At 35.7% G+C, this 12428-nt stretch overlaps 1 pseudogene; it reads right to left on the bottom strand.

Moving 5' to 3' along the window:
* Positions 1–8431: 8431 nt before the first annotated feature.
* LOC149236981 (respiratory burst oxidase homolog protein F-like) lies at positions 8432–11246 on the bottom strand (annotated as a pseudogene).
* Positions 11247–12428: the final 1182 nt, after the last annotated feature.

Genomic DNA, 12428 nt, shown 5'->3' with positions numbered 1-12428 from the left:
TCGAGATGCTTGAAATTCACTTTCTTATATATTTTCGATTTTACCAATGCAAGTGGAAAAAAAAGCTAACAAAAGATAAAATTGAATATAATTTTATCAGCAAATCTAACCATAGAGATAAGACTGATCAAATTCTTTGAAATATTTTACACCTTGGAGTACCTCGCTAAAAACATCAAAATCGCTGAAGAAAGACTTCAATTCAAAATTGTTAGCACCAACGTGGAGTCATCATTTTTTAGCTCTGGTTGCTGCGGATGCCAAATTCCCCGATAAAGTTAACCTAAAGGTAGATTTTTGTCTTTCTCATGGTACTAAACAGTGGAATGGAGACTTCACTACAGGAATAAGGGACTAGAGCTCCTAAAGTTCCTCCGTGTCCCCGCCTTCCTATCTTTCGATCCCAAATTCCTGGCCTAGAAATATGCGTTACACTTAACGGTTATAATTATTTTTTACGTTTTAAAGTGATATCAAAATGTATTTGATTAATTAAGTAATGTTTAAAAATAAAAATAAAAAACAAATTAATAAGATAATCCAAAAACTTGTGGTAGGAGTGAAAAGCTATTTTATTGAAAGATTTCAATGAATTATTTCAAATAAAGAGATAGGCGCTTGGGGATGACAAAATGTCATAAGTTGGCAATCTACGGTGTGTGCGTATGCATTTTGACAGATGTCATTCATAAGGTTACAAATTATATTTTCTATCGCGCATTTTGACAGATGTCGATTATATTTTCTATCTATAATTTCTAGCGGGTTTCACACCGACCAAGCTTTTTGGACGAGCTCCAGATTTTTTCTATGGCAGACTGAGACCAGGTCTTAGGATTCAATGAGACCAGATCTTAGGATTCAATGCTAGTAGTATTTTACTTGGGTAATTAGGTAAAACAAAACCACCGAGATTGCACAAGTTGTGAATGTGTTCAAACTTGAGAAGGCAATACCCAAATCCTTCATCTCTCCTGCATTTTCCTAGGTAATAATGGATGGTTTTCTCTCACCAGTTATTCATGTTTTTCTGTTAATTAATTTAAAGATTCAACAATGTGTTTGTAGGGAACGTGATAAACAAGGCCAAGTCTACGTCTCTACCGTATTAGGTATCCAAAGCACAGCAATTGCGGTGCCATTAGTCGCAGGTATTAATTCTAGTTAATTCTAGTTGTAAATCAGGTATATTTCATTGGTTTTTAAGTAAATAATCAGTTTTCTAACTCCAAACAGCAACGAACCTTTAGGACTCTAAGCTTTCTCAACTGTCATATCCCCCGTATGCTCTTCAGCTTCGCACATCTAGCTGTGCAAAATAGCTCCATAGATACTCAGCATCCGAAGCTTTGCCCAATGCTCCAACCACTATATTCTCTTCAGTTCCGCACATCCATATGCATAAGACGCCTCCAAATTAACCAATGTTTCCATTGTTGCTCCTCCAGACTTGTAATTTCTTTCAAATTCAGAAAAAAGCAGGAATGTTAGTTTGAAGCAAAAAATCTTAGTTGCATCACAACTTTGTAATAGGTTCAAAGTATCTGATTCATAAAAACAGAACATACATTTCCTATCACAAGATGTTATTGGTTACAAACTGTGGCACCGCACAAGAAGAGACTTGAAAAATCCAAAGGAAATTAGTTGTGTTCTTCTCTAGCAAGAACAAAAGCCAGCAAAAGAAGTAAAGTTAGCAAAAGAAATTAGTTGTGTTTTTCCCCAGCAACAACAAAAGCCAGCGAAAGAAGTATGAAGTACCTTTCAATTTCTCGCCCATCTTCCACTGCCGGTCTCTGCGAATATCCCACATCATAGCCAGCAAAATCCAGCAACAACAAAAGCCAGCAAGCCATCAAAAGAAGTATGAGGTAACTTTCAATTTCTCTCCCATTATTAGCTCTCAATTTATCGCCCATATTCCGCTATCAATCTCTGTGAATATCCTAGTCTCTGCGAATATCCCACATCATAGCCAGTCTCTGCGAATATCCCACATCATAGCCATCATCAATCTTACAGGTTCGTGCACAAGTGCTTGCGGCGTATATTCTGAATCTTACAGGGTCGTGCACACTTTAAATCTTACAAGTTCGTGCAAACATTCTTGCAATTGAACATGCTTTTGTTTAAATCAAAAGGCCATGGCCAGTTGGATCTGTTCCCATGCTATTTCCTGAGAAAAAGTCCCTTGCAGGCTACCGTGACCAAGAAGGTGAAGCAAAGGAAGATTTACCAGGTGACCAGAAAGGTGAAGCAAAGGGAGGCTAGGTTTAAAACAAGGAATGGCCAGAACAGGTTCTCAAGCAAACAACAATTGTCAAGCCGGCTAGATTGGGTTCTCGTGCAAACCTTTCCATTGCAGTATTCGTGCCACCACCATGCAACGTGTAGTTATAGTGTTTGTGTCATCGTCATGAAAGGTGTAGGTGGCAGTGGAAAGCACGTGGTCGCAGTGGAAACTAGGATGAAGGTTTAGGAATAACATTTCGTAATAACATTTCGTAGCATTTAATAACTTTAAACTAATGCTAGCATTGCCAGTTGGATCTGTTCCCATGCTATTTCCTGAGAAAAAGTCCCTTCCAGGCTACCGTGACCAAGAAGGTGAAGCGAAGGAAGATTTACCAGGTGACCAGAAAGGTGAAGCAAAGGGAGGCAAGGTTTAAAACAAGGAATGGCCAGAACAGGTTCTCAAGCAAACAACAATTGTCAAGCCGGCTAGATTGGGTTCTCGTGCAAACCTTTCCATTGCAGTATTCGTGCCACCACCATGCAACGTGTAGTTATAGTGTTTGTGTCATCGTCATGAAAGGTGTAGGTGGCAGTGGAAAGCACGTGGTCGCAGTGGAAACTAGGATGAAGGTTTAGGAATAACATTTCGTAATAACATTTCGTAGCATTTAATAACTTTAAACTAATGCTAGCATTAGTTAAGATTTGAAATATGAAGGACACAAGTCTAAAAAGATGAATATAACCTATGGTTGCCTCCTCCCCGCCTTGGGAAGAGGCCAAATAAGGCCGTAAAAGCGATATGAGCCTAAAACTTTAGCAATGAATAATGAGTTACCAACTTATTCCAAACGGTAACCAGCTCAAATTAATGTTAACCCACATTTTTCGATTACTATAGTCCCTGGCCATTGCCAGATGGTAGGGACTAATAAGTGCTAGCTTGACTTTTCAAAACGACATTACGTTTCAAAACTGCATTGTAATATACCATTGCACATAATAAACAAGAGTAAACATAGTATATATATACAGTAACATTAACATTACTATTGCACATAATAAAGAAGAATAAACATACCTCATATACAGTAACATTAACATTATTATTTAGAGTGCTTGAGTGGCGGACGAAATTGCAATGTAACCACATAGTATGTGTATTTATTTCATGACACAATGCATAAATATAAAATAAGACCCTCTTGGATAAAGATAAATATAATCCAACCTTATATATACTATCAGAATTAACTAGGCATCGGAAAAGGCACGAAAAAACACAAATACCTTGTCCTTGACCAGGACATTAAGATTATTGGATTTTAGGATACTATTCTATTTTATTTATATTAAAGCATTGCCTAATAAAGGTAAATATATATTAAAAAATTAAAAATTAAAAAATTGAGATTGGAAATTTGAGTTAAAATATTTTAAGTCAACGAAAATGGTAAATAAACACTTTAAAAAAATTGTAACATGGTGTATTCAGCCTTAGCTAAGTAATTTAACAGAAAACAAAAATATTGGGGAAAACCAAAACATCTATGTGGAAGAATACAAAAATCTTGAGGAAAACCACAACATCTATGTGGAAGAATATTGTGGTAGGACAAGGTAGGGCCTATCAAAATTAAGTCGAACCTAGATTCTGGCCGCTAGGCTAGCCCAACATAGATTCCAGTAAATGCCTCGAACTCTAAACAACTTATATTGACAATACCAAAAACACTCTTTCTCCATTGTTGAATTGTTTCGATGTCATGTCACTGTTTTTCTTGTTTTTGCAGGCCTTTCCTGTACAATCCATGTTTATTTGTGGCCGTCAATGGAGATGCTCAGGCTTAACTTTGTAGAAATAGTATATAATGAGAAGAATTGACCTACATCTAATTTATTTTTTTGCTTGGAAAAAGTGTGTATTGATATCTTCCATTGTATTACTAATATTGCTGGAGAAAATATCAGGCAATATGAAGAAAGAATTGACGTATATTGTTCAGCGAGAGGAAATAGCTAATATCTCTACAGAAAATATACCATGAGTGAGCAAAGTTCATTACCTTTTGCAAATGGCTACAACCTGAAACAATACAACCTTTTCCGTAAGTAAAGGGGTTGAAATTAACCAGAGTTTTTATTTTTGTAAACATATTTTTAGTTAATATTATAAACATTGGCACAATGGTTGCACGAACTGTGAAGTAGTAGCAAGTAAAACGAATAATTTTGTGATTCGCTGCCCAAAAAGGAAATGAATTTACGAATTTATTGATAGGAAGTCATATAGTTGAATCCCAAAAATAAGCAAACATGATTTGAGAGCATCCATAGATGATCCCATTGTCTTATCCAGAGTTTTTGAGGCTTCTTCTATTGGGAGATTCTTTTTCTACCCTAGTTCTCTAGGAGAGAGTTAGCTAAGAGGGGTTTGGCCTATAGGTGGGGTTCTTTACTCATTATTCCATCCCTCAACCTTCTCTCATGTTACTTGTTTCCTACCACTTATGGTTCCCTTAAGTCACACCAAATAAAGAATATATCCATTGAGCTCTACAGTACACCATTGTTAGTGGTACACCTTTTAGGTGTTCGACTAACACCTCGTATTTGATTCAATATATATGAGTGTATAACACCTCTTACCTTCCTCTAACCTTCGCAGAACACTTCAATAAGCTTCAATAAATCGATAAGCTTTGATCCAATAGAAGAGCTAGTGGTGTGGTTAAGCTACGCATCTATTCCTCTAGTGGTGTGGGGCCTGAGAAGCTCTCCTTCCACTCAGAATATAGTATATACTAGCAATTGTCCCAAAAGGTACAAAGATTTGTTGAATTTCTCTAGAAGAGATGTTGGTTCAAGTCTAACGGATGAGCAATTTGAGTTGGCTAAACGCTTTCTAATTGTTTTTTTATTATGGTAAAATTATATTGATAATTCATTGGTTTTGCTTTCAATAGCTTCACAGGAATTTGAAGAGCAGGAATAGAATTGCTTTGTGGGATTTGATCTTAAAATCACTGATTTGTAGATATATACTCAATTAAATGTTAATTGGTTGAAACCCTACACAAATGTTTGATATAAGCAAATAAGCCGAAAAGGTTGAAAGGCTTAATTGGTTTGTGGAAAACCTCGTTTTCTTGGACTGGATTATTGTGCAATTACTTTTCTTTAGATGTTTTGCTTATATATATATATATATATATATATATATATATATATATATATATATATATATATATTACAATGAACACATTGAATGTCTTATTTCATTTTAGAGTAAGTTAATTACCCAAAATTAAGAAACCTCTATAGATGGACAAGCATCTACAAAGCTTTCTAGTGACCAAGGCAATAACCACCATGACTATCCCCTACCATTTGACATTGTTTCTCTACCCAACCAGATTGAATACTTAGGGAGGGAGAAGCAAGCCAATTACACAAATAAATTGCCTTTGGAAAGAATTATGCACATACATAGAGCAAAATCTAAATACTCTACCAAGAAGAAAGAAAGTTGTCCACACAAATTTGTTAAATGGATCCACTTTGTATGCTCGTTCAAAGTGAAACTAATGACGAGTGGTTTATATGTAAAGGCAAAGAAACTTTAATGTATTTCAATAATGAAGAAATAAATCTCATGTTTCTTGTCTCATGTAATGAAAAATGGCTTTATGTAAAGAAATAAACATTAAAAATTAAGAAATCTTGATGACAAATTAATAAAATTATAAATACTCATTTGTTTAAGTGGAATGCATTTGTAGATATGATTTGTATTGTTAAGACACTCCTAAGTGTTAAGTTGTTGGATTAATTTTCCGTCTTACCATGGGAAATTGAATATTAACACAGTTGAAGAATTGTTACGGATAATTTTAGATTTCCACGTCATTTTTGGTTCGGGAGAGAGAGCGTTGATAATTTGTTGTAGTGATCATATGTATGTAATTGATCTTTCAATTTGTTATAACTATCATATCATATGTATGTAATTGATCTTTAATTTATAGCTTTTCAAATTTTGATTTTTTTTGAGATTTACGGGCCTTAATTGATCTTTCAATTTTTTACAATGTACATATTATTCAAAATAAATGTGTGTATAAATTTTCAAATTTTGGTTGTTTTTTTAGATTTAAAAGCCTGAGTTGATCTTTCATTTTTACAGTGTACAAAGTATTCGAAAGAAATATGTGTATCTTTTCAAATTTTGATTGTTTTTAAGATTCATAGGCATTAACCAAAGCTCAGGGAAATAGAACACTAAGAGGCCTTAGATACGAATAGGCATCATTTTCTTGCTGCAAAAATTTTGGGAAATATGATAATATGTTTAGTTAAAGATAACTTGAATTAGAGTTGTCAATACGAGCATAAGGAAATTGGTTAAATAATAGGTCAATGAAAAAATTGACATTATCTACTCCATTCAATTAGATAGGTGTGAAATGAAGCCAAACCCCAGAGTAGCAAACTTAATAGATTTTATTATAGATTTGAAGAGGAGAAATGATGATAGATCTTGTATAGAATTGGTATGGTAGATATTTGTACAGGTTCAAGAAGAGTTACAAACAGGGAAATAGCATGAGGTACAAGGACAAAACACATGTGCACCAAATTAAGTCCTTTGGCGTTGTCAATCAAGTGATTCTACAATTGAAGAAAGAGCATTATCCCATATAAGGTACATGCATTAAGTTCAACTTGGAGAAGATAAGATCATGTAGGATCTGAAAGAAGTTTGGTGAAAATGCACATGATGTGGAGTAACCAAGACTTTGATATTTTACTTATTTTTTATGATGTGAACTTGCATTTATAGAAGGAAGTGAAAATAAAGCAAATGAAATATAAGAGAGTGTTTAGATCGATTGAATGAAGTGAATGCCAAGAAAGAAGCTAGAAGATATAGAAAATATTGTGAGGAAAGGAAATTTCAAAGATGGATTGTTCATTGTAAGTAATGTTTGATAAAAAGGAAGGCTAAAACCATTGACATCAACACAAAAGTACTTGAGATGTTGTATAAGAAATAATGAAGAGGAAAGAGTAGGAATGCGGATGTAGAATTAGTGTAAGGACAAACCAAGTTTTCCATATAAGACGAAGTTAGCATAGGAAAATCCATGACAAGTTTCATTATAAGCATAGAAATCATGTTATATAAGGAGATTATACAAGGTGAGAACCAAAGTGCAAAGATAAGATAGGAAGGAATAGTGTGGGTGCCATAACATTTATATGCATAGAAGTAAATAGTTATAACATGCAATTTTGCTTAGAGGAAAAAATGCAACAAATATTTGGATAAGGTCAATAAATTATGTGTATAAAAATTAGGTGATTTATAGATCGAGTGCATAAAAAGATAACGAGAAAATGAAAGCGTGTAGATTAATGCTAAAAAAATATTGTATACACAAATTGGTATGAAAAATATAACATAGGAGGAAGCCAAACAAACATGTACATAAAAATGAAGAATCAAAATTAAGTTGAAGATTGATGAGGTGATGAAAAGATTGAAAAACTAAAAGTGAAAGACTACTTGAGATGTGCATGGAGTTGAAAGATTAAAAGTTGAATATAAATATTAATAGAGATAAAGTAAATTATAAGCTAAAATCAATCAATTTTAAAAACATATTAATACAAATAAAGTAATAATAATAATAAAATATTAAAATGATTATCAATTTTAATATTTATTATTTCCTATTTAAATTATCTCTGATAATAATAATAAAAATAAAATATAATTTAAATTATAGTTTTATATAATTTTCGAGACCTTTTGACTGCGAATACGAGGACCCGGAAACATTTCAGATCAGATGGAATCTTCCCCTGCTTATACAGTGAAAATTGTATGAGCATTATATTTTACAATACCATTTCCATCTATCTACAATGCATATCTATTATTTCTTGTTACAGACAATGGCTAACGGTGGAAATAAGGACAGGTCTCTAATTCTGGAGTCTACTCAGTCAAACTTATATCACAGTTTGTCTTGCTATCTTGATGAAAAAGACAGGAAGGCGTGTGCTGTGTGCTTTCTTTCACGTCCAGCTATCAAATGGTTGCCTATGAAATCAAATCTTACCTTTCTTTTACTAAAAATTAGAATATAATAGCCCTGTAAGTTGAAATAATGTAAACAGCTTGCATGTGTTAGAAATTTTCTTTATGGAACTCAAATTTAGTGTTCATTTTGTGGTTGTAATCTTTGGCGATGGCTCTCAGCTCCTTGGCCAAAATTAGAGGCCCGCAACAGAAAACCCTTGCATTCAACCAATGTTAATATAAGTAGGTGATTCTCAAAGGAGCCATAATTCCCTATGTTTGTCAGAAATTTTGAAAGCTTGGCTTACCAATTCTGGCGTCTTTGTCTTTATTAGCATAAGCAACTTTTGAGAAAACCTATTTCCAATTTGGACTGGCAAAGTGAGTCTTGACCTGCAGACCAGCAGGTGTTTCAAACAATGGCTTCCTACAGCCCCCAGGTAATGTAATACTACAACGATAATGGAATATATATATACCCTGGTTCCTGAGAGAATATCGACTCCAGCCTTGGCATGATTCAGAGCTTGCACCATTGTAATTAAATCCAACCTGACATCGCCTTATTCATAAACGCTGATCAGATAGTTGTGCATTTCAATAGCAGCCTGGATTCACAATCATCCAACATTCGTTTATATTTTTCAATTCGGAAAAATTTGGTATTCATTTATATAACCCTGTCGCCCATCTCTGCTATTTCGTTCATGACCCCCTTGAACCAATCGAAGGAGCCTTGCTCCCTTGTGACCCAGTAGAAATAAGTGTTCGTCAGACCCCGATCCTTCCTTTTCCTTTTGGAAGCAGATTCTGCGATTTTCATGTGATTTAACATGTCTTTGAGAATGCTTATGAAGGGAGTAGTGCCAATTTCGAGCCCTATCAACAGCAGCACATCATATTTCTTGTAATTTTGTGTCAGGACCTCCATTATCTTTCAAAGATATGTGATTAGAACTTACAGCCGACAAAGAAACTTCACTCTCCGCTCTCAGAAGTCCGCTTTTTCCCTCCATTGTCTTTCAAAGATCTGTGATTAGAACTTACGGCCGACAAAGAAACTTCATCTTAAAGCTAAAGGAAATAAATTAGTAATCACCTGCGAGAAAACTCTTTTCATCTCCTGTGTTCAGTCTCCAACTGTTCTGATATGCAGGCTAATGTGTTCATCATCAGGAGCAGAGGTGATCGAGAATGGATTCTTGCATGTAGAAAGTTCAGAAAAAAAATGTAAGAATCGTGGAAGAAACACTAAAAGATCTTATGAATTGATAAATTCTAATGTATGTTCTAAAATTACCATTCAAAAGGCGAGATCTTGGGGCACTGGAGAAATAAATACATTCCACTCTTGTACTCGAAGCCTGTAGGTTTTGACATATGCAAAGCCAAGACGTTTCTGCGAAAAACTACCACCTGCAAAATAAATAAAGCAGATATGTTGATTGTGCTTGCAAAGGATTTCAAGATACAGATAATAAAAGAAAATTGCATATCTGAAGTATAAATTACATGACCTTGACAATATTGATAGTATAATTCCTTACTCTGAATGCTCTTAGTGTGCCCTCGCTGCAATATAAAAGCACCTGAACAGAAATATACATCCAAATCTGCACGTTCAAATCACGTCAAAAACTAAGCCCTGAATTTTTTGAGAGGATAAACTTCATCAAATTTTGAAGAAAATTGTCTATGTTTCTTTTCATTTAAGCTAAATTCTCAAGCATTTTAGAACGAAATTAGATATTCATTTCTTACTTTCAATCTTTTAGGGAGTAAATTTCGAGGCGTTTTACTTCGAAGTTAGACATGTAGTTTAGAATTAACAGAAAACAAGTTGAAATGTCCTTATGGTTTTCTCCCTCCAATCTCGCACGAAGAAAAGGTGAATGGAATGACAATGAGAAGCAGGTAAATCACGACAAATGCATGATGTGAATACCAGGAAGCGTTGAATCCGGTCAGTTTATCAAATTGTCGAGAAAGTTTCACTGAACTTCTTCTAAACCAGGTGGTTGCGAGAACGAAGGCAGTTGTTCTAGTAGTGAATGGACCCTTCCAACACTTGTCTCCCACTGCCTTCCTCTTGTATTTTTGAGTTGTCCTGTGACGCCATTTTCCAAGCCCGAGTCTGAAGATGCAGAAAAGAAAAAGAAAAACCCTGAGATAACTCTTGCCAAACCGAGCCGAGCCCTGCCCTCAACCCTCCTCCTGCGTAGACAATTTCACCAAAGAGACCCCGAGCAGAAGAAGAAGAATCGCAAAGAAAAGCCTAGTAGATTTTGTTTTCAAACTCTCCACCCATAACTAAAATGCCCACCATTCTGTCCGCCCGTAACTGAAGACCATGAAGAATACAGTTAAACACATGTCAATGAGGTGGAATAGTTCTACTCGTCATCGATTTGTCTCATCGCGCCAGGCGCACCACAACTCCCTCACTTTCCACAAATTTTCGGTCTCAATCACGCTGGAGTGGGGTTCGATTCCTTAGGTACTAATCTTGGAGATCGTCGAGAGAGGAGCATGCACGCAGCCTAGGCACACGTTCACCGCACCACATACAGGTTGGGCACACACGTATTAACAGCGCACACAATGGCATTAACAAATGCGAAACTGCAAGATGCAAAATACCAAGATGTCAATTTGGCTGTTGTTGGAAAAAAATGCCAGGTGTCAACCTTAGAATAAAAAAGAACATGAAAGTCTCTTTCAAAGAAAGGCCTATTGGCCTAAAAATTTATTACAAATGGCATAAAGTCAATACATCTTTAGAGCCATCAAAGGCCATGGAATACGAGAAAAGGCAAAATTCCGAAAGACACTACAAACCTGGTATGGTCTCAACTCTCAAGTCTGGAATCGATAAAGTATATGAATGCATTAGCAAGCAGGAAGAGATCTCCACGTAGTCCATTGTTATCAAGGTACGAAGACGTGGGAAAGTTTCAAAGCGGTATCCCATCTGGAATCCATTCTTACAAAATTATTCGATACATTCAGTTGCACCAGCGACGTGAGATTCAGTAACCCTTTGGGTATTACTCCACTCAACCGATTTTCATTCACATCCATAATATTCAGTTGTGTCAAGTTCCCGAGCGTGTTCGGAATGGCCTCGAATAATGTATTGGAGCTGAGATTCAACACCTTCAATTACTTCATCATCCCAACTGCAGAAGGCATCGCTCTGGTAAGAGAATTGTGCGACAGTACCATGGATAGTCCTTCCCACTGGCACCAGTTGGAGTCGTTCCATGACCGTAGATAGCCATAGGTGTCATCGGTAATACTAGCCTTGAAGCACAGTAGCGTCCTTACGTCTCATCCTCGACATTGCAACGGTCGAGCGGCGGTGGACGAGCCACTGCAGTTGAGACAGAGTGTGGCATGTTATGATAGACAGTCGCGGAGACCTAGGTCAAACGTAGCCCATTATATGCATCCCATACACATTTTATTCGATTATGATGCAACACATATGCCAGGCCTTGCAAGTAACCATCTAGTGATGTTTTCGTCGTTCTTAATAGAAGAAAATCACGATGTTTAAGGTAGAGGTCCGGGTTTGAAAACCACGCACTTTTTAAGATAGTGGCATTGAAAAGCTATCTAAAAGAAGATCATATCACAAATTGAAAGGGGCAGCGAAGAGCATAATCACTAGTTGAAATGGGATTGACATATTAAGTTTATTACTGCCTTATGAATAAAGCTCGAAACATTTGAGCGCTTAAAGCAGTTATCCAGCCTGGCAACATTTGATTTATTGATTTTTATATTGAAACGAATGCCATTTTCATTATTGCTGGTAACTTCTTGTTAACAACTGACTCCACAATGGCTCTATCACTAAACAAATTTGAAAATTTGCTCTCTCTATCACTAAACAATTTTGAAAATTTGCTCTCTCTATTTAACATGCACTCCTTATTTAACATGCAACCATCCACTCCCTATTTAACATGCAACCATAGTTTATGGCTCTCATTCTTCAACTTGTCAACTTGTCCTCATGATGAACCATACTTGTTAGTTCGAAATGTGTCGACAAATATATCATAATGTGATTTACCCACTTGATATAGATCAGGTGCCC

Source organism: Pinus tabuliformis, chromosome 8 (assembly GCF_031772625.1).
Source record: "Pinus tabuliformis cultivar Carrire ecotype Pingquan chromosome 8, CPIR1, whole genome shotgun sequence".
NCBI classification, from domain to species: Eukaryota; Viridiplantae; Streptophyta; class Pinopsida; order Pinales; family Pinaceae; genus Pinus; species Pinus tabuliformis.
Note: the sequence above shows the minus strand (reverse complement) of the source record. Positions and strands in the feature narration are given on the sequence as shown.